This window comes from Manis pentadactyla, chromosome 2 (genome assembly GCF_030020395.1).
Source record: "Manis pentadactyla isolate mManPen7 chromosome 2, mManPen7.hap1, whole genome shotgun sequence".
NCBI classification, from domain to species: domain Eukaryota; kingdom Metazoa; phylum Chordata; class Mammalia; order Pholidota; family Manidae; genus Manis; species Manis pentadactyla.
In genome coordinates, this window is record NC_080020.1 from 18,272,782 (window position 1) to 18,294,197 (window position 21,416).

The 21,416-nt window shown below is 42.5% G+C and overlaps 1 long non-coding RNA gene across 1 annotated transcript in view; it reads right to left on the reverse strand.

The window, feature by feature from the left end:
* Positions 1–19,393, reverse strand: part of LOC130680225 (uncharacterized) — a 45,795-nt gene extending 26,402 nt beyond the window's left edge. Inside the window, exon 1 of the long non-coding RNA XR_008993236.1 lies at positions 19,090–19,393. This is a non-coding gene — a long non-coding RNA (uncharacterized LOC130680225). The remainder of the gene's footprint in view (positions 1–19,089) is intronic.
* Between the last annotated feature and the right edge of the window lie 2,023 nt (positions 19,394–21,416).

A 21,416-nucleotide genomic window follows, 5' to 3' on the forward strand; every position in this document is an offset into this window, starting at 1 on the left:
TTCTCTCAGAACGGGGGGGTGAGGTTCTAAGCCTCACCTCTGTTGATCCCAATTTCTCACCTGATGGCCCCCCTGTGACTGTGCCTGTCTTAGGTTGTTCCTCCCTTGAGGAATCTTACCCGTCTCTGGCTAACCAGTCATCTTCTGGGGCCATACAGGGAAATGTAAAGTTGGTAAGTGAGAGAGAAGCAATATTCTTTGAAAAGGTTAGCTTTTTACTTCTTTGCACATTTATGCCCTGTGGCTTCTATGCCCAGCATTTGTCTTGAGGTATCTTTACCACTTGAAAGAATTATGATACTCAGTAATTTTCTACATGAGGCACGAATTTTATTAAAGGGTTGTAATTAGGAAGGAAGAAGAAAAGCTATAGAAGTAGCAGACGGAAGAAAACATGGGAAGATAGATTATTTCTTTGACATATCTTCTTGTAGGGTAACATAAGCATGTATAGGTTTTAACAAACTACTAATTAAACTGCGTACACACATTAACAGAACAGGAATACAGATACATAACAAAAGCACACCTACAATTACCAGCCATATCCAGTGAAACCAAGAAAACCAGTTAGGTACCATAGGCATTTGTGAAAACTTATCAGTGATATGATGGATATTGTCTAACTGAACTTGAGTAGTCTGAGAAAAATCAGACAAATTAAAACAACACATTCCTGGGAATTGTTCACATCCCATATGTTCTTTTAACAGTAGATAGTCTATAGTCGCATGATTTTGGAGCATTGTAACTTGCACTTCTCCTAATTCTTGGTTGAGTTCTGACAGTATAGATCCAGTTAAATTTGTTGTTTTACTGTATGCACAGGCCAGCTTAGATATCTCCTTCTTCATTCCAATTGTAAGTCCAGGAACGGGTGGGATGGATGCAGCTACAACTGCAACAGCGCCAGGATCTTTGTTGAAGTTTTTTGATGATCATCTTCTGGAATGACTCTTCCAGAGGATGTTGTTGTTGGAAGTTCTTCTTCATATCGTATCTTAGTTCGTTTTCTGGGTAGCCAAATTAGGATTTGATCCTCTGTATATACACAAACAAACCCTTTGCCCACACTTTGATATGACCTTTATACCACTGTGAAGAACCTACTGGAGATCACCACACAGGAACTGCTTTTTCTTTTAAGAGAAATACATATTATCAGAAAAATGTACCTCCATAGCTGATCATCCGCCACCCTTTAAAAGATCAAAATTAAGGATATGTAAAGCATGCATTAATTGTTGATTTGCAGTTAGTTTTATCCTATCAGGGAGTAATCCCCCTTCTCTTTCTTTTTTTTTTGTTATCATTAATCTACAATTACATGAAGAATATTATGTTTACTAGGCTCTCCCCTACACCAAGTCCCCCCCCACAAATTCCATTACAGTCACTGTCCATCAGCATCTTCTCTGTGTTGCACAGCTCTCCCCTTTCTTCCACCCCCACATTATACATGCTAATCATAATATGTCCTTCAATACCCCCCCATCCCTCCCTTCCTACTGATCCTCCCCAGTCCCTTTCCCTTTGGTAACTGTTAGTTCATTCGGGGGTTCTGTGATTCTGCTGCTGTTTTGTTCCTTCAGTTTTTCCTTTGTTCTTATACTCCACAGATGAGTGAAATCATTTGGTATTTGTCTTTCTCCTCTTGGCTTATTTCACTGAGCATAATACCCTCTAGCTCCATCCATGTTGTTGCAAATGGTAGGATTTGTTTCCTTCTTATGGCTGAATAATATTCCATTGGTATATGTACAACATCTTCTTTATCCATTCATCTACTGATGGACACTTAGGTTGCTTCCAATTCTTGGCTATTGTAAATAATGCTGCCATAAACATAGGGGTGCATCTGTCTTTTTCAAACTGGAGTGCTGCATTCTTAGGGTAAATTCCTAGGAGTGGAATTCCTGGGTCAAATGGTAAGTCTATTTTGAGCATTTTGAGGAACCTCCATACTGCTTTCGACAATGGTTGAACTAATTCACATTCCCACCAGCAGTGTAGGAGGGTTCCCCTTTCTCCACAACCTCACCAACATTTGTTGTTGTCTGTCTTTTGGATGGTAGCCATCCTTACTGGTGTGAGGTGATATCTCATTGTGGTTTTAATTTGCATTTCTCTGATAACTAGCAATGTGGAGCATCTTTTCATGTGTCTGTTGGCCATTGGAATTTCTTTTTTGGAGAACTGTCTGTTCAGTTCCTCTGCCTCTGCCCATTTTTTAATTGGATTATTTGCTTTTTGTTTGTTAAGGTGGGTGAGCTCTTTATATATTTTGGATGTCGAGCCTTTATCGGATCTTTCATTTACAAATATATTCTCCCATACTGTAGGGTACCTTTTTGTTCTATTGATGGTGTCTTTCGCTGTACAGAAGCTTTTCAGCTTGATATAGTCCCAATTGTTCATTTTTGCTTTTGTTTTCCTTGCCCAGGGAGAGATGTTCAAGAAGAGGTCACTCATGTTTATGTCTAAGAGATTTTTGCCTATGTTTTTTTCTAAGAGTTTTATGGTTTCATGACTTACATTCAGGTCTTTGATCCATTTCAAATCTACTTTTGTGTATGGGGTTAGACAGTGATCCAGTTTCATTCTCTTACATGTAGCTGTCCAGTTTTGCCAGCACCATCTGTTGAAGAGACTGTCATTTCCTCATTGTATGTCCATGGCTCCTTTATCAAATATTAATTGACCATATATGTTTCGGTTAATGTCTGAAGTCTCTAATCTGTTCCAGTGGTCTGTGGCTCTGTTCTTGTGCCAGTACCAAATTGTCTTGATTACTATGGCTTTGTAGTAGAGCTTGAAGTTGGGGAGAGAGATCCCCCCCACTTTATTCTTCCTTCTCAGGATTGCTTTGGCTATTCGGGGTCTTTGGTGTTTCCATATGAATTTTTGAACTATTTGTTTCAGTTCGTTGAAGAATGTTACTGTTAATTTGATAGGGATTGCATCAAATCTGTATATTGCTTTGGGAAGGATGGCCATTTTGACGATATTAATTCTTCCTAGCCAAGAGCATGGGATGAGTTTCCATTTGTTAGTGTCCTCTTTAATTTCTCTTAAGAGTGTCTTGTAGTTTTTCAGGGTATAGGTCTTTCACTTCTTTGGTTAGGTTTATTGCTAGGTATTTTATTCTTGTTGATGCAATTGTGAATGGAGTTGTTTTCCTGATTTCTCTTTCTATTGGTTCATTGTTAGTGTATAGGAAAGCCACAGATTTCTGTGTGTTAGTTTTGTATCCTGCAACTTTGCTGTATTCTGATATCAGTTCTAGTAGTTTTGGAGTGGATTCTTTAGGGTTTTTTATGTACAATATCATGTCATCTGCAAATAGTGACAGTTTAACTTCTTCTTTACCAATCTGGATTCCTTGTATTTCCTTGTTTTGTCTGATTGCCGTGGCTAGGACCTCCAGTACTATGTTAAATAACAGTGGGGAGAGCGGGCATCCCTGTCTAGTTCCCGATCTCAGAGGAAAAGCTTTCAGCCTCTTGCTGTTCAGTATGATGTTGGCTGTGGGTTTATCGTATATGGCCTTTATTATGTTGAGGTACTTGCCCTCTATGCCCATTTTGTTGAGAGTTTTTATCATGAATGGATGTTGAATTTTGTTGAATGCTTTTTCAGCACCTATGGAGATGATCGTGTGGTTTTTGTCCTTCTTTTTGTTGATGTGGTGGATGATGTTGATGGATTTTCGAATGTTGTACCGTCCTTGCATCCCTGGGATGAATCCCACTTGGTCATGGTGTATGATCCTTTTGATATATTTTTGAATTCAGTTTGCTAATATTTTGTTGAGTTTTTTTGCCTCTACATTCATCAGGGATATTGGTCTGTAATTTTCTTTTTTGGTGGGGTTTTTGCCTGGTTTTGGTATTAGGGTGATGTTGGCTTCATAGAATGAGTTTGGGAGTATACCCTCCTCTTTTCTTTTTTGGAAAAGTTTAAGGAGAATGTGTATTATGTCTTTTCTGTATGTCTGATAAAATTCTGAGTTAAATCCATCACAGACGCTAATTTGAGAGAGAATCTCAAGTTATCTCTACTCAAACCTTCACTCTAAGCCAACTACCCAAGGTCACTTAAGTCCTACTGGATCCCTAGAATTCAGTTTATTTTTCTTGCCTCTCTTATGCTACTACTATTCATTATCTACTCCATTTCCTAAATTCCTCTCATCCAAGATCAGCCACCAATATGAAACATGGTTTTGCATTGCTTTTTGGAATTTATTTATAGACAGTGGTAGTTGCCTGAGAGTTCATGTGTGTGAAAACATTACTGGAGGTGGAAGACGATCAAGATGGAAGGGGCTGAAAAGGAATACTGGGCCTTTGGCATACGCAGGCTGTCACCTAGAGTGCCTGACTGAGAAAATACAGAGTCCAGGTTCTGTAATGAGAGCCTTAGGGCAGGCCTCCTGCCACAGACAGTGCCAGGTGACCCAGGCACCCCACACCTCCTGCCTCCACATGTGCTTAGGGCGTGCTCAGCTGCAAACCTCCATGTTCCTTCATCTGGAACATTCTTAACTTGGCTCACAAGGCTCATTAGAAACTGGCCCTGGTTACCACCACCAGTTTCACAGCAACTGGCTCTTAGGCCCAGACAGAGTAGGAGGCACAGTTGTTTGGACACACACACAGACACATACAGTATTTTACTCACTAGGTAGGCTGTGAAAACCCAAGATCTCAGTGGCTTTCCACAAAGTTTCATTTCCTCCTCAGGACAACATCCCACTGTGTGGACAGCTGAACTATCCTCCAGTCTTCATTCTCACACCAATGTCAGGGGATCAGTCCCAGCCTGGGACACTAGTTCATGGAGAGAGAAGAGCGATGACAGGCCCATGGAAGGGGACTTGCAGCTATGGCTCGGATGCACCTGCCAAGGCCAGTCTCGTGCTCAAGGCTGATGCCAACGAGGCAGGGAACCACGATCCCCCATGGGGAGGAGCGGTAACTAGGAACAGGATGACCTGCAGGTCACAGACATGCCTCCGTTTTCATGGCACACACACAAATTCCAACTGGCCTGAATACCTCTAAGTGAGTTCTCCACCTCTTCCCGTGCTCTTCCCTATAAATTCTTCAGGATTCACAGCACGCGTTACGGTAGTGCACTTGGTCATGCTTGGCTGGCCTGCCAACCTAGGATAGGTATGCTGCACAGTGCTCCCCTTTTCCCAGCTCTGAACACACTATCCTTGTTCACTGGTACATAATCTTCTGCCAACGGCATTCCTGACAAACATTTCTCTTGCTCACCTCTGCATGACAGGTACTAGATGAATATGTATTTGCTGAATGAATGAGGCTCTCCACCGGGGATGCTCTGCATGTTATTCACATAGAAAATTCCACAAAATTCCTTAACGTCTAAAAATTCACCTCAACAGTCTACACAGATGTCCCTGCTCCCCACTACCCAAACAGAGCATTTACCATATTCTTGCTATTGTAACATAGGACCTACTTGAGAAAAGGACCCTGTGCTCAGTAAGCTTTGCCAGCTCAGCACTTACACAGTGACTGGCACACAGCAGGTAACAATTAAATGAGTGGCCTTGGAATGGAGACAGGGCCACGTACAGTGAGTGGGAGGGCCAGAGCTTGGTATCAGGCCCCACTGCGTCAGTGCTATTAGTGCCCAAGCTCTCAGGCACAAAGGGTCCATTGGGGATGGTGGGGGTGCATCTGTTCACATCCTTCCCTGAGAGAGCTGACTACTGCATCCTTTCAGGGCAGACCTAGGCCCTAACAATGTCTAACACACAGTAGGCCCTCAGTGAACACTGCTCTGAACGAATGAATACTGGCTGAGATGAGCCAAGAGAAACGTTCAAGTGCCCACAGTTTTCACAGGGCTAAGCCACTAAAACACAAACACTTAACAGAATCAACTTCTCACACTGCGCAGCCCATAATATAGAAGCCTCACTAGCTCCAAAACTTTGCTCAGAGGCAGAAGCAAAGTGAAATTATCACTTTATTAATGAAAAATCTGCAAAGTTTCTCAACAAGATGGCAAATTACATGTCGAATTACACACTAAAGACAAAATGTCTAAAAATGTCATTGTACTGATGAATGTAAACACTCCTGGCACATCAGAAACTTGTTTTGAAGCTGTACAAGTCAGACAAGCAGCATTTGGTGGTTTAGGGGCCACGTGGGGGAAACAAGAAACAACTTTATAAAGTTGAATGATATTTTATGCTACAATATGAGCCACAAAATTCGAAAAGCAAACACTTCATCAAACTAATATAAGTAAAATATGACAGGTGAAAGGGTGAGGCTACAGCACATCGTTACCCAGTGACAACAGGTTAGGAGGACACCTTGTTTGCTGTTGACACAAACTGTACACTGAGGGGAGGTCCTTATAATCCATTACTCAGAGTCCTTGACTCATTAAAGAAAGTACACTTCCCATCGAGAAACTTCCTCCATGCTTTACTCTTTCTTGTAAGAGAAAACAGACTCCTGACCAAAGAGGTGAGTTTGTATGATCGAAGGTTCATGACGCTGTTCTCCAAACCTGCTGTTTCATCTAGCACTTCCCCTTCTGGTCTGGGAATGGCAAACATTTCCTCCATAGATCGATGTCAGAATTGTTAGTGACAATCGATGGATTGTCTCTGGAAGTCTCCATTGAAATTCAGGGTACTTGGGGGAAAATTGCTAGTTAATGTGCAAACAGAACTTTATGAAATTTAAGTAGCTAAGCCCTAACCATGATGAGAGCCAACAAGTCTTATCTGTTGTTTAATTTTAAGCACAGACCAGGAAAGGGCTGGGGCCACGCCAACACAGGAAGCATGCTAAGAGGGAAAGGGACGAAGCAAAACCGTGGGCGCAGACTTGTCCTACCAACTCCAGATCACAGCCACACTGTCCGACCAGGGGTTACAACACATCTGGCCAGAGCCGCAGGAAGACTGCCTACCTTTCTTTCCCTGAAGCACAGCAAAACTATGTATGAAGCCATCAGATTGCCTCGCACCCCTCACTCACTTGAATTCTTGGTTGCTCTTCAAGATAAAAGGGATTCCAGTCTGCATTACAGTTAAAACATGAAGTATGGCATGTGCCACCCTGGTACAAAATAGAATCATCCATCCCAAAGATGAAAGCTGCAACAGGACTTTAAAAAGTCAGGATGACACTCGGCACACCCATGTATACATGTATATATTAGATGTACACAGCATATATGCACATAATATACAATATAAATAAAACAGAAAATGTGTCACTGTCATCCCTAAGCTTTTTAAAACCAAGTGCTAAACCATTCTATTTATAAATTATTTTCCCATAAAACTTCCAAACACTGCTTTCAGTACAGCAGTCTTAAACTTCTAATCCTACAAACACGTGGTTATGAGAAGCTTCTAGACTCAGACTGGGTTCAAACCACTGCTTCGCACCTTACTACTGCATCCCCCTGAGCAAGCACTGGCCGCCCTGAGCCCTGGTTTCCTTGCTGCAGCAGCGCCTGCCCCCCAGGGCTGCTATAAGGGCCAAGGGAGCCGCCCAGTGCTCACAGGTACAATGGCAGGGAGCGTTCACAAGGAGACTACCATGCTCACCACGAGAACGACCCATAGGCTCTCACAAACCGGACTCTTGACAGACACACAGCTGGTTAAGAAACAGGCCTCACCACTGGCTAAAAATGCAAATAACGAATAACATACAACTAAACCTACAGGCACATGTTACGCATTTTCCAAATAGTCTAAAATAAGCACATTATTTTCAAAATAGAAAAAAATTTAATATATAATCTTACTACAGTGAAGTAAGACTCCATTTTATTCCACTTCCCAGTCAGTGACATTTCTTCTTTACAGCTGACGGTGTGTGGTAACCATGCCTTGAGCAAGTTCATCAGCGCAATTTTTCCAACATTTGCTCATTTCAAGCTTGTGTTACATTTTGGCAATACAGTATTTCAAACTTTCTCAATATTATATTTGCTATGATGATCTGTGATTAGCAATCTCTGTATTACTACTATAACTTTTGGGGATGCTCAGATACAATAGTGAACTTAATAAATTTTGTGTGTATTCTGACCACTCCACTGACCAGCCATTCCCTAGTCTCTCTCTCTCCTGGGCCCTCCCTGTTCTCCGAGACAGAACAATACTGGAATTAGGCCAATGAATAACCATACAATACCCTCTAACTGCTCAAGTGAAAAGAAGAGTCACACGTCTCACATTTCAATCAAAAGCTGCGCCTCCTGCGCCAGCCAGCCAGAGTGCACATAAAGGAAAAGGTCTTGAAGGAAATTTAAGTGCTCCTCCAGTGAGTGACAGGGAAGTGAAACAGCCTGTGCTAACGGGGACAAAGCCTTGGTGGTCTGGATGTAAGATCAAACCACGCCACAGCATTCCCTGAAGCCAAAGCCTCATCCAGACCAAGGCCCTGACTGCAATGTGGCGAAGGCTGAGAGAGGGGAGGAAGCTGCAGGAGAAAAGTCTGAAGCCAGCAGAGGTTGGTTCATGAGGTTTAAGGACAGAAGCGTCTCCACAGCATCCAAGTGCAGGTGAGGCAGCACGAGCTGGTGGAGGAGCTGCAACAGGTTGTCCAGAAGGTCCAGCTAAGGTAACTCATGAAGGCAGCTGCACTACACACCAGATTTCCAAGGCAGGTGGAATAGCCTTCTGTTGGAAGACGCCACCGTCTAGGACTTTCACAGCTGGAAAGGAAAGTCAATGCCTGGCTCCACAGCTTCCAAGAACAGGCTGACTGTCTTGCTACGGGCAAATGCAGCTGGGGACTTTAAGCTGAAGCCAGTGCTCACTGGGAATTCCAAAAATCCTTGGATTCTTAAGAATTACGCTAAATATACTCTGCCTGTGCTCTGTAAATGGGACAACAAAGCCTGGATGTAACAGCCCATCCATTTACAACATGGTTTAGTGAATATTTTAAGCCCAGTGTTGAGACCTACTGCTCAGAAAAAAATGCCTTTCAAAATATGAGTACTTACTGACAATGCACCTGGTCACCCAAGAGCTCTGATGGAGGCAGAGAGGACTAATGCTGTTTTCATGCCTGCTCACACATCTGTTCTGCAGCCCACGGATCAAGGAGTGATTTCAACATTCAAGTCTTTTTAAACACATTTCATAAGGCCATCACCGCCACAGACAGTGATTCCTCTGGTGGATCTGGGCAAAGTAAATTGAAAAACTTCTGGAAAGGATTCAAAAATTCTAGATGCCATTAAGAATATCTGTGATTCATGGGAAGATGTCAAAATATCAACACTCACAGGAGTCTGGGAGAAGTTGATTCCAACCCTCTGGATGACTTTGAGGTTCAAGACTCCAGTGGAGAAAGTCACTGCTGGTGTGGGGGGAACAACAAGAGAACTAGAATTACAAGTGCAGCCTGAAGATGTGACTGAATTGCTACATCTCATGGTAAAAGTTGAACAGATGAGAAGTTCCTGCTCATGGATGAACAAAGAAAGTGGTTTCCTGAGATGGAATCTGCTCCTGGTGAAGATGCTGAAATGACCACAAAAGACTTAGAATATTACATAAACTTAGTTGATTAAGGAGCAGCAGCTTTGAGAGGACTGACTCCAAATTTGAAAGAAATTCTATACGTAAAAAGCTTCAAAACAGCATACAGAGAAATCATTCACGAAAGGAAGAGGCAATCAACGTAGCACACGTCACTGCTGTCTTACTTGAAGGAACTGCCGCAGACACCCCAGCCTTCAGCACCCACCACCCTCATCAGTCAGCAGCTGTAAACATGCAGGCAAGTCCCTCCACCGGAAAAAAGATTATGACTTGCTGAAAGCTCAGATCATGGTCAGCATTTTTTAGCAATAAGGTATTTTTTAATTAAGGTGTGTATATTGCTTTTTTATAGGCATAATGCTATTGCACACTTAATATATCACGGTACAGACTAAACATAACTTTCCCACACACTGGGAAAAGAACTCGTTTGACGTGCCTCATTGTGATTTTTGTTTTATTGCTGTGGTCTGGAACTAGACCTGAAATCTCTGAGGTATGCCTATAAATGCATTAACTCCTTCACATATAACTACATTTTCAAGGACATACTTGAAAAATAAACCACGAAATAACATCATAAAATTTTTTCATGCTTTTCCAGATTTACTCTTCTTTATTTTACTGTCCTTGATATACCCCAAGTAACAATTTCATGAAGGCAATAAAAAAATTACTTTTTAAACTGAAATCACCAAGCTTGGCATAAAAACACATTAACTGTATATGAACTCAACAAGGCCACCTTTGCCAAACTTAAAAACACATTTTTAAGTATTCAAGGTTCTGAACATTAAATGTGGTAAAAACTGTCCATGGTACTCTTGGTAGCCTCTTCCTCTAGAAGCAAAAGTTTAGTTGATTTACAAATTCATTTATTCAGCAATTAAGACTTCTTATCTGTATTTTATTACCCTGACAAATTAAAACAATGATTATTAATAAACATGTTTCACTAAGTGATTAAAAATAGTATATCAGCAAAATAATTTACTAATGCTGTCTGTTTGCCATGTGCATTTTAAAAAGTAATATATTCACATATTATTTTGAAATATTAAAATGGTTTTTTGTTTGGCAAGTTTTGGAATATAAATACATATACATATAAAAATATAAATATGTGAATTCATAAAAACAAATGTATCTGTGCTTGCGCATTTATCTTTCTATCCATCTTGGTAAATATACTAAAGCTAAGGGAAAATACAACCAACAACAGTAGAGAGAGACATCCTGGCATGGTCAAAGGTTGGCATGACTCAGAGCTGATGCCTGGGGAGACGGAAAGCACAGAGCAGTGCCAGGAGACAAAGACCACATTGAACAACACATGTACCTACCTCGTTACTTCGCATACGTTAAATACGACTGTTCTATGAACAAGAAATCAACCCATGAACAGAGTGGCCTACTCACATCCTCAGTGAATTGCAGTAATAAAACTCTGTGGACCACCATGTTAGCTAGGTGATGGCCAGCATTCCTCACTTAAGAAAAATATAAATGCCCACATCTTATTACTGGTAAGTGAAAATTAAAATTGGATTTATAAATATAGAAAACAAGCAATACATAATATGCAAAATGACAAATTAAGATATGTTGAAATCTACCCTTTTGTCATAATGAACCCTACATTCACATTTTAAATGTTACATATAATTTTGTAGCCCTACTTTGGAAAAATACCACGAATATAGACTTAATATCTACCTTAGAATGTATTTTAAAAATTGGCCCAAACCAAAATTCTTAAAACCCATCACTAAATATTCTAGGGCAGCAGCTCACAAACTCTAGTCCAGGAATCCCTGGGGTCCACCTGAGGCCGAACTCCTGTCATTCTAATATACAGCATCACCCTCTCTCGCTGTCAGCAGGTAAGCTCCGGTCTGAGGTGCTGGCAGGTAAACACAGTACAGCATCCAGGCAGCGGTATCAGATACTAACAGTCAGGTGTTTTTCACTGCTATGCACTCACACTTTTTAAAAAGGCCAGTTGCTAAGAATGTCCTTAATGAAACAGAAAAAGTGATGAATTTTCCTGAACTCTGACTCCTGAGTGCACTCTTGTTCAATAGCCTGTGCGCCCAGATGGGATGTAGCAGAAAGAACTTCTACCTGGGCCAGTGGGAAAGCCCACGGGGCCTCCCCACAGAAGGTGCCTGGCGCCTGCAGAAGCTGTGCACGCAGTGCACCACTCTTTTCCAGGAGCACCATTTTCACCTGAGTGAATGGCACACTGCAGCTGCTCGGGGCTGGGTTTTGGCAGGCATTTTCTCAGGACTGAGAGAAGCAAGCCAGTCCCTTCAAGTACTGCCAATAATAAAATTTAAGTTTTGATAGGAAATTCAGTGTTTTGAAAACATGCATTCACCACTGTGCACTTGAGAGCTTCCCAATACTCAAGATTTTTCTGACTGGTGGTGAAATGAACAAATAGATAATTGTTTAAAGATACTTATCAACACTTGGGAAATCCACTAACTCAGTGAACCAGTATCTTCCAATCGGTGATTGCAGGATGGCACAAAATCATGCACAGGCCATTCAAAGAGCAAGACAGAGAAGCAGGTTTTCGGTAACAGACTATGAAAAATATTTAAAAGAATCTTCCAAATGAGAATTAGTACCACAAATGAAAATAAAGAACTTAGGCTCAAACTGAAAGCCTTCACGTAACTGATTCTTACTTTTATTATCAACATCTTTTAATAATTACCCCAAGTTTTTGCCAACACAAAAATTCATTATTGATATATTGATTATACACCATTTAGAATTTTTAAATACTTTAATAAATCACAGTAGAAACACACACACACACACACAAAAAATTCATTATTGTGAAAAATGTAATGTAATGTAACCAAAGAACTCATTAAAGGGTTCATGTAAAATCATGGGAAATTGTAAACTCACATGAAATCATGGTATATTTCCTAAGTAGTGTTCTAGAAGTCCAGGGCACTCTGAAATTTCCCTAGGTCATTATATCAACACCCATCTAAAAATAACATATCTGAAAGATATCTACCTGATGTATAGATCTTACATTAGCATGTATATAGGAGAAGCTGCACATGTTAAGAATTGGTTAAATATTTGATTGTGTCCAACAGTCATCATACAGTTGCTCTTGTTTCTATTCTCTACTGAACCTATGGAATTAGTCAAAGCAAGAGGGTAGGAAACTGGCCATCTCAAGTCTCAGTACCAAAAGCACGAAAAGAAATTATAAGACGGGAACTTTGTTAGTTCTCCTGTAAAAATCAGGAAATAGAAATAATAAGTAGGTCACCACAGAAAGTACCACTATTAGCAAACAAGGGTAAAGAGAAACTACATTCTTGGGAGGAACAAGCAGTTTAAATTTTCAAAGAGCAAAGTCTGATTTTCCTTTAACAGAACATGCATGAAATCAAGCCAGGACAGAACTCTGAGCTATGACTGAATGAACCAGGCCACATGGATGGCTCTGACCAATGAACTACCTGACAGTAGCACATGAGCATTTTTCCAGTCTTAATTTTGGGGGTCCAGCCCTCTTCTGTACAAGACACAACAACTCTCAAGGAGCTTTAGGATCAAGCAGGACTACCTCTGGAGGAACAGCCCATCACCCTGCTCACACTGCAGGCAGTGACAGGGCCAGATGCAAGAGTGCAGTGTCCTCTTCAGTGTGCCACTGCTCTACCAGGGTGAAGATGGCTGTGAAATGGTCTTGTCCCATCTGCTAAGGTCGTCTTAGAAATTTGACACCTGAGGAACTGAGAAAAGGTTAAAGCGACGTCACCTTGTTCACACCTGGAGTTAACGGAGACAACCCCAGTTAATGCCTGTTGTCCTCATATAATTATTACTCATGGAAGTGTTCCATAAGGTCACCCCAACTAAGTGTAGTGACAGCATTTACAGAGCAAAGCATACTGTGTGTATTCAACCTCAAAACAGCAATGCAAACAAGTGCAACAGAAGTTTGTCTTCACGGTGTGGATAAAATGAAGGTTCCTGTGGTGAGGATTCTCACCCGGACCTGGTCGGCTACCTCACTACACATGTCTGGGCAATGCATCGTTATTGACTCTATATAGAGAGCCCTGCACAGTGCTCTGAGTGACACAGTGGCATGGCTGCAACGCTGCAGGAGAGCAGAGCAGAGGCTGGAGTGGTGGCAGCACAGAGGACCAGAGGACCAGAGGACGGCTGTGTGGCCAGACGGGCCCAGAGGCAGAGACCAGCTTGCTGCATGCAGACTCGTTCTGAGTGGACAAGATTCTAGTGATTGACCTGCCGCCGTGGAAATAAAGTTGGATATAACTCTTTCGCCCCAAGAACATTCTACTGTCACTTCTTTGGTCACATTGAATCTATAGTGAACTTGCCCAGGTCTGAAACCCATTGGCAAGACACACAGCCCATTTTCTATAAGCCACACAATTTAATTTTCTTTAACAATAAGTTTCTTTTGAGTACAAGTATAGAAATTTTGGCTACATTCCAGTCACAGTAAACTATCTGATCTCAGTTCCTCTAAACAATTTCATTCATGACACACACTTATAAACTTGTGAGTGTAAAACTCCCAAGTTACCCTCATCTTTTGAAATCAATTTATACTAGGAAAATCCATTCCTGGTTTATAAATGAAATGCTCCCACGTGTATTTGCCTTTACCTTATAAAATACATTTACTTTCTCAATTAAATTATAATATGGCATTGGTCCATCACATATACCAAAATGAATGAAGTTTTATACATATTATTTGGCTGCTAGAACAAAGCCTCAACCAGATTACCTGAGCTAGGCAAACAGACATCCCCCTTACCAGCTCTCAGCCTGCTTTATTTAGCCCCTAATATATGAATAGAAATGTTAATAAACAGCTTCTGCTCAGGCATAAAGATGGCCCAGCTTTGACCACATGCCTGCTCACACTTGTGGGGAGACCAACTAGAAGCCCACCCCTGCATTTTCAGGCCCTGCCCCCCTGCAGTGTTCGCCACAGCCTTGGGACACACCGGAAAAATGGTTAATGGGTCTGTGGGATCTGGCACACTGTGAGGTGCCTAACTTGTAAGTGCAAATGTAGGTAAAGCAAATTTTCATCCTCATTCTAGGCATCTTTAAGGTGAATGAGTATGTCCTAAATACAATCAGCTGGGAGATTAATAGAAATAGCAAACTTCTGAACAAAAATCAATAGACTCTACCTAACCAGAAAATTATTTTTAATTAAGAGGTCAGTTTAATGCTCCATTAATATTACATATCCATTTTACATTTACAATAAGGAAAACAGGTTTATATCAAAATACTTGCTATATTACTTGCTAGCGTTTTGAGACATTACACCAAAACTCAAGTCTGGTAAAACTATTTATAAGCAGATTAACCCATGCCACTTGAATAACAGCCAAGACCTAATAATAATGCAATGCACACTACGATTGCTCAGTTAAATCCTTACTGACATAACCTTAAACCTTTTTGTCTTAAGCTTCCCACCAATTCGGTACCACATGCTGTGTGACTTACTATAGTTTTATAAGAATATGAAAGACCCACTTCTGCTACTCTATTTACCACAATTAAAATTTGATAGTTCCAGAAAGGCCTATAGTTGCAACATTTACACTCCACTGAGTCTAAAAGTGGCATAAAAAGTAAAATCATTGTTCATTGGCAGGAGGACGACAGCAGCTAGTCTGGATGCAGGTTCAACTTAAGATACTAAACAATGACAAGGACTCTACCAAAGACTCACAAGCTCACAACTATGGAACATAAACCTTACCCAGTTATTACAAGAAATAAATAAAACAAAGGTGAAAAAGAGGTTATAACCATTCAGATCCGATAAAGGGTTGACATCCAAAATATATAAAGAGCTCACACACCTCAACAAACAAAAAGCAAATAATCCAAGTAAAAAATGGGCAGAGGAGCTGAATAGACAGTTCTCTAAAGAAGAAATTCAGATGGCCAACAGACACATGAAAAGATGCTCCACATTGCTAGTTATCAGAGAAACGCAAATTAAAACCACAATGAGATATCACCTCACACCAGTAAGGATGGCTACCATCCAAAAGACAAACAACAACAAATGTTGGCGAGGTTGTGGAGAAAGCGGAACCCTCCTACACTGCTGGTGGGAATGTAAATTAGTTCAACCATTGTGGAAAGCAGTATGGAGGTTCCTCAAAATACTCAAAATAGACTTACCATTTGACCCAGGAATTCCACTTCTAGAAATTTACCCTAAGAATGCAGCACTCCAGGTTGAAAAAGACAGATGCACCCCTATGTTTATTGCTGCACTATTTATAATAGCCAAGATATGGAAGCAACCTAAGTGTCCATCAGTAGATGAATGGATAAAGAAGATGTGGTACATATACACAATGGAATATTACTCAGCCATAAGAAAAAAACAGATCCTACCATTTGCAACAACATGGATGGAGCTAGAGGGTATTATGCTCAGTGAAATAAGCCAGGCAGAGAAAGACAAGTACCAAATGATCTCACTCATATGTGGAGTATAAGAACAAAGGAAAACTGAAGGGACAAAACAGCAGCAGAATCACAGAACCCAAGAATGGACTAATAGTTACCAAAGGGGAAGGGACTGGGGAGGATGGGTGGGACTGGGAGGGATAAGGGCGAGGAAAAAGAAAGAGGGCATTACGATTAGCATGTATAGTGCGTGGGGGACACGGGGAGGGCTGTGCAACACAGAGAAGACAAGTAGTGAGTTTACAGCATCTTACTACACAGATGGAGAGTGACTGTGAAGGGGTATGTGGGGGTACTTGGTGAAGGGGGGAGCCTAGTAAACATAATTCTTCAAAAAAAAAAAAAAAAAAAAAGAAAAAGCAAACGTAACCAGGTTGACTTTAAAACGTTTTCCAATTTTCTTTAAAAAACTAAATATAATCCCAGAAGCCAAGTTCATCATCTTCCTAAATAGAGAAACCACAGAATTATCAGAGGTTATCAAGGCTGCCTGAAACCACCAATCACAGATGATTAATGGAGTTATAAAATTTGGCAATAGATACTGGTTACTGTACCCCATCCAAAAAGGAAACAAAGGATAATAAACCACAACAATTATACCCTCATATACTTGCATAAAAAGATTATACAAATATATGAATGTTTTAAATCATATTCCTGCAAATCACATCCTATAGTAAATTAGCTCAACAATCATTGAACATAATAAATGCCACTGTAAGGATTTCATTCCTGTAGAAAACTATGTAGTATGATTTCTGCTGGCCAAATAAGAGTAAAAATTCATCACTAGGTGGTAAAAAACTTTAGACACAGTTTAGACAAAGCAGATTGAAACCAATAGCCTTGAAATATTAGAGTATTATTGTTAAGTTTACCTACATCATAATCAAAGACATAACATGTTAAATGCGAAGCTTCACTTTCAAGACCATAATAAATTTAATAGTATGCAAAGCTTCTCCAGAAACCAAAATACAAAGTGTGAAGTAGGTGCTACATAATGAAAGTAAGAAAAATTACATATGGACATCTTAAATAAGTAATTTATTCGTGAAAACCTTTCCCATACAATCCTAGAGAATCATTTCTAAAAACAGACATGTTCAGTTGTAATTGAGGGGGAGGGGAGTGGTGAGGATCTAAAGAAATTCATAATCATTTTCAAAAAGGGTCCTTCAACCTTTGCTTTGCTTCAGCACATGTACACAGCAACTTTACACAGGCTGAATAACTGAAATAAGTAGCTCTTCAAATGACAGGCCAGTTTTACTTTACCAGTGACTCATATCTCGAAGAAAACAGAGAATTTCAATTGAGTACTTAGAAATAGACTTTAATGAAAACAACTAACTAAAATATGTTTCTGATTTAGGATTTTCTAAAATGCTAACTCAGTCTAAAATCCCCAAAACTAAATTCAGTGATCTATTATTACTAAACTGAAAAAATACTCCTTTTCACAACCAGACTTTGGAAATCTCTCAAGACAAAACAAAAATCATAAGTAGATCTATTTAAACAGAAAAACAAAACAACTATGTGCCAAGATAATATTTTACATGTGAATTTTCATAGCCAGAGACAGGAAAAATGAACTCATTCTGAAAGACAACATAATCCTGAAAGCTAAAGTGTTGCATATCACCTGTTGCATATCACCTTTCAAAAGAATGCTAGTAAGTCCGAAGGAATACAACTACTAGCACGTAACTCAAGTCATTTGAGAAATGAGTTGTGAATCAGAAGTAACTTAACCCATCAGTAATCCAATTAAACTTAGAACTACTAAGTTTACATTAGCATTCAACTAAGGATTAAGAGGAATGGCTCTACCCATGAAGACAAGGACTTCTTCCCACCACAGGCAAAACCAGTAAGTTGAAAAAGTAAAAGTCAAGTTTATTAAAAAATATTAACTAGGGCTTAATGATACTCAATTTCATGAGAATGTTTGGCCAAACATGATTGGCGCATAAAAGCTGGTATCTCAGCAAATGTTAACTGTCAATTACCAATTAGAATAAAAAATAGATGTTATTAAATAATTTTCTAGAGGCACAATCCTGTGTAAGGTACACTTCGTCTTGTTAAAGCTTCTCAGCAACTGCGAGAATGAAACCCAAGCCTATACTCTGCCGGCTGGGAAACCCTTGCGGCCTGACTCTTCAACCTCTACCTGTTCCCGCATAACCTCTCCCGTCCCAGAGACGCTGGACTCAATCCTGCTTTGTAAAACTGCTGGGACTCCGACTGCAGCTTCGGTATAAACAACTACCGCTGTCCCGGGCCAGCAGGTGTGATTTGCTCCTTTGCTCGGGAGCACGCCCAGCACTGGCCGGCCCCGCCCCCGGGCGAGCCGCAGGCCCCGAGCAGCCCCCGCCCAGGCCAGACCGTCCCGCCCCGGCCCGAGGCCTGGCCCCGAGCCACACCCAGTCCGCGGACGCGCCTATAGCCCGGCGGGGAAGGGCGCTGTCCCGCCACCCGCAGCGACGGCGCCCAGGGAGAACCTGCCTTTGTACCTGGGCTCAATTCCCGGCGGCGTTACCAGCAAATACGCGCAAACACAACTCCTTTCCTGGTGTTTACTCTACACTCACCCAAGACAACCCAGAAGTTTTCACCCCTGAAGTAAAACACCGCCGGTCACGTGCTCGCCCTAGTGACAGAGGTCCGAGTCGGCCACAGCTCCGCACGGCCTCGGGGCGCAGACCCCTGCCCGCCGGCGCCGGCCCTCAGCCTCGCTCGCGGTCCCACCCCGGGCCGGGGATCCCGTCCGCAGCCACGCCCCGGCCTGGCCGGCGACCCAGACCCCGGGCGGCATAGGGCCACCGCCGGCGCTGGAAGCTCTGAAACCGGCCCGCACCTCACACACGGGCCCCCGTCTGCGCCACGGCCCGAGGCTGCACCCGGTCCCCCGGCCCCTCCACAGGTAACCGCGCGCCGCCCCGGAGTGCGTGGTCCGGAGGGCCCAACGCCGCGCTCACCTCGATGGGCTGGCTGGTCTCGAACAGGTCCGGCCGGTTGGCATTCCAGTGGTGGATGATGTCGGCCAGCTTCCGCTGCTCCTCGTGGCGGCCGCCCGCCGACATCCCGGCCGCGCTCCTCGGCCCGCGCCGCCGCGGGGTCGGCCGCGTGTGGAGTCGCGCGACTCAGGTCCGGGCACGGCGCCGGCCGCGCGGCGCGCGCCCCTCCCGCTCCTGCTGCGGCTCTGGGCCCAACGCCCGCCCCGCGTCTGCCCCGCAGGCCGGTGTGCTCCCGCTGCACCTGGGCCGGCCTCTGCGAGGTGCGGCTGCGCCGGCGGGCGCGCGGGTGCCGGGGCCGGAAGCGCAGGGTCGGAGCTGTGCCGGCAACTGCGTAACGGCAGGTGCGGACGCCCCCGGGCGCGCCGGGTCCTGTCCACGCGCGCGCCGCGCGGACTCCCGCGGTCGCCCCGTGTGCGCCCCAGGGCCCTCGCAGCCGTCCTCGCCAGCGGCTCTCTCTCGAGTACCCGTTACCGTGCTCCTGGTTCCCGCCACGACGTCCGAGATCCTCCTCCGGGGCCTGGAGGCTCCGGCCTGCCGCCCGAGTCCCCGCACTGCCGTCTCAAATTTGTCATTACGTGGGAACTTGCAGCGCCCCGCTCCCTTTGTGTGCAGCTGCTCAGAAACCGCATCTCTCAAATTTTGCCTGCAAACGCTACAGAGACGTAGATAAAGGATTTTACACGGTTAAAATAAAAAGTAGCAGCAGAGGGAGAGTCGTCTGTGGGCCTCACTGCTGGGGGAAAAGGCTACAGCAACACGATGTTAAGGCCTCTATGCGTCTCAGTGGTTGGGGAGACCTAAAATTAAAGAGCAAGTTTTGTAAATTTAAGGGATATTTAATTAAATGTTTTCTTTTTAATTGTGCCTCCCCCCCCAAATTCTCGCTGCAGAATACGGTGGAGGAGACTACTTTCCCCATGCAGTGCCAATCCAGTCCCATATTATCTGTGATGCTGTAATAAAAAGCCTTTATCTTTAAAATACCCAAGATGAGTAATGAAAATAGTGAGCTCTATTTGACAATGCCTATTTATTTTTTGTCATCGCTTTGTCTTCTCCAGTGTGGAGATAATTTTCCTTTCTACCAATTGGATTACTTCTTTTGTAGGGAAGAAAAGAATTCTGTCATCCCTGCTGGGGCTGGCCTTCAGCTTTCTTCTCTGCGGCACTGGTACAGGACAGCCTCATAAGAATGCTTTTCAGTAAAGAAGCCTAAGGTGTTGAACCAGTGCCATGAGGGAACGAATTCTTCAACATATCTCTAGTGTTCTTTCTCAGAATTAAAGTATGGTGACCTGCAAAAAAGCGTATGTATATGAAAGGCATCTGCATGTTCTGGCATTGTATTCCCTTATGCCTTTAAGTTCCCATGCTGCTTTGTAGACTCAAGATGGGGTTTTTTTTGTTGTTGTTGTTGTGGTGGTGGTGGTGGTGTGAGAATCACGGTGTCCATACAGCTGGAAACTGCCTAGCTAGGGTCCACACACGTCATGTGGGACATCAGCCACAGTGTCAGCTGAATTCTAACAGTAAGGGCTTTATTCCTGATTACCAATAATGACTTGACTCGTGGAGTAAAGAATTAGTTTGCAAACCTGGCAATTAAGATTGCTGGTGTCCAAAGTAGTTATATGTAGTATTGCTAATGAGAAAATTCATAAAAGAAGTATGGGCTTCCTGCAGTGCATTTTTTTTTGTAATAATAAAAATATATGGCATATGTAAAATGCCTTCAGTACAATCAATGCAGGACACATGGGAGGCTCTAAATCAGTGTAATTATTATTGTTTTTCTAACTCTCATTAAATATCCCCATTTGTATGGGGTGAGTAGTATACTAATATCCAAGCTATGATTCATAGACTGTACCAACCAACATTAGTTTGTTGACAAAGGTTTCAAAGCAACTAGAAATCCATAGAATACCTATAATTCTCAAATAATGAAGACTCTTGGAACTAGTATGTGTAAGATAAATTCTAGCCGTAATAAGCAGGCAAAGAGAGGCAACAAAGGGCCAGGTACTTTATTTAAATACCCCCTTAGTTGGCACATCAGGATGGAATTCAGGGAGAGCTGTCCCCTTTCCATATATGGCACGGACTTTGGGGTCTGGTCTGTTCTCCCCCTATGCATCTCTCTGTTCTGTTTGCATGTCCTTGTTTTTCCTTTCTTCAGGCTAACATTTGTAACCTTCTTTATTTGCCTTTGAAGTACTTTGCTGTCATTCTAGTTAATTAGTTAAGTGTTGCTTCATAGCAACCTACGGTCCTATTTAAGCAAGTGT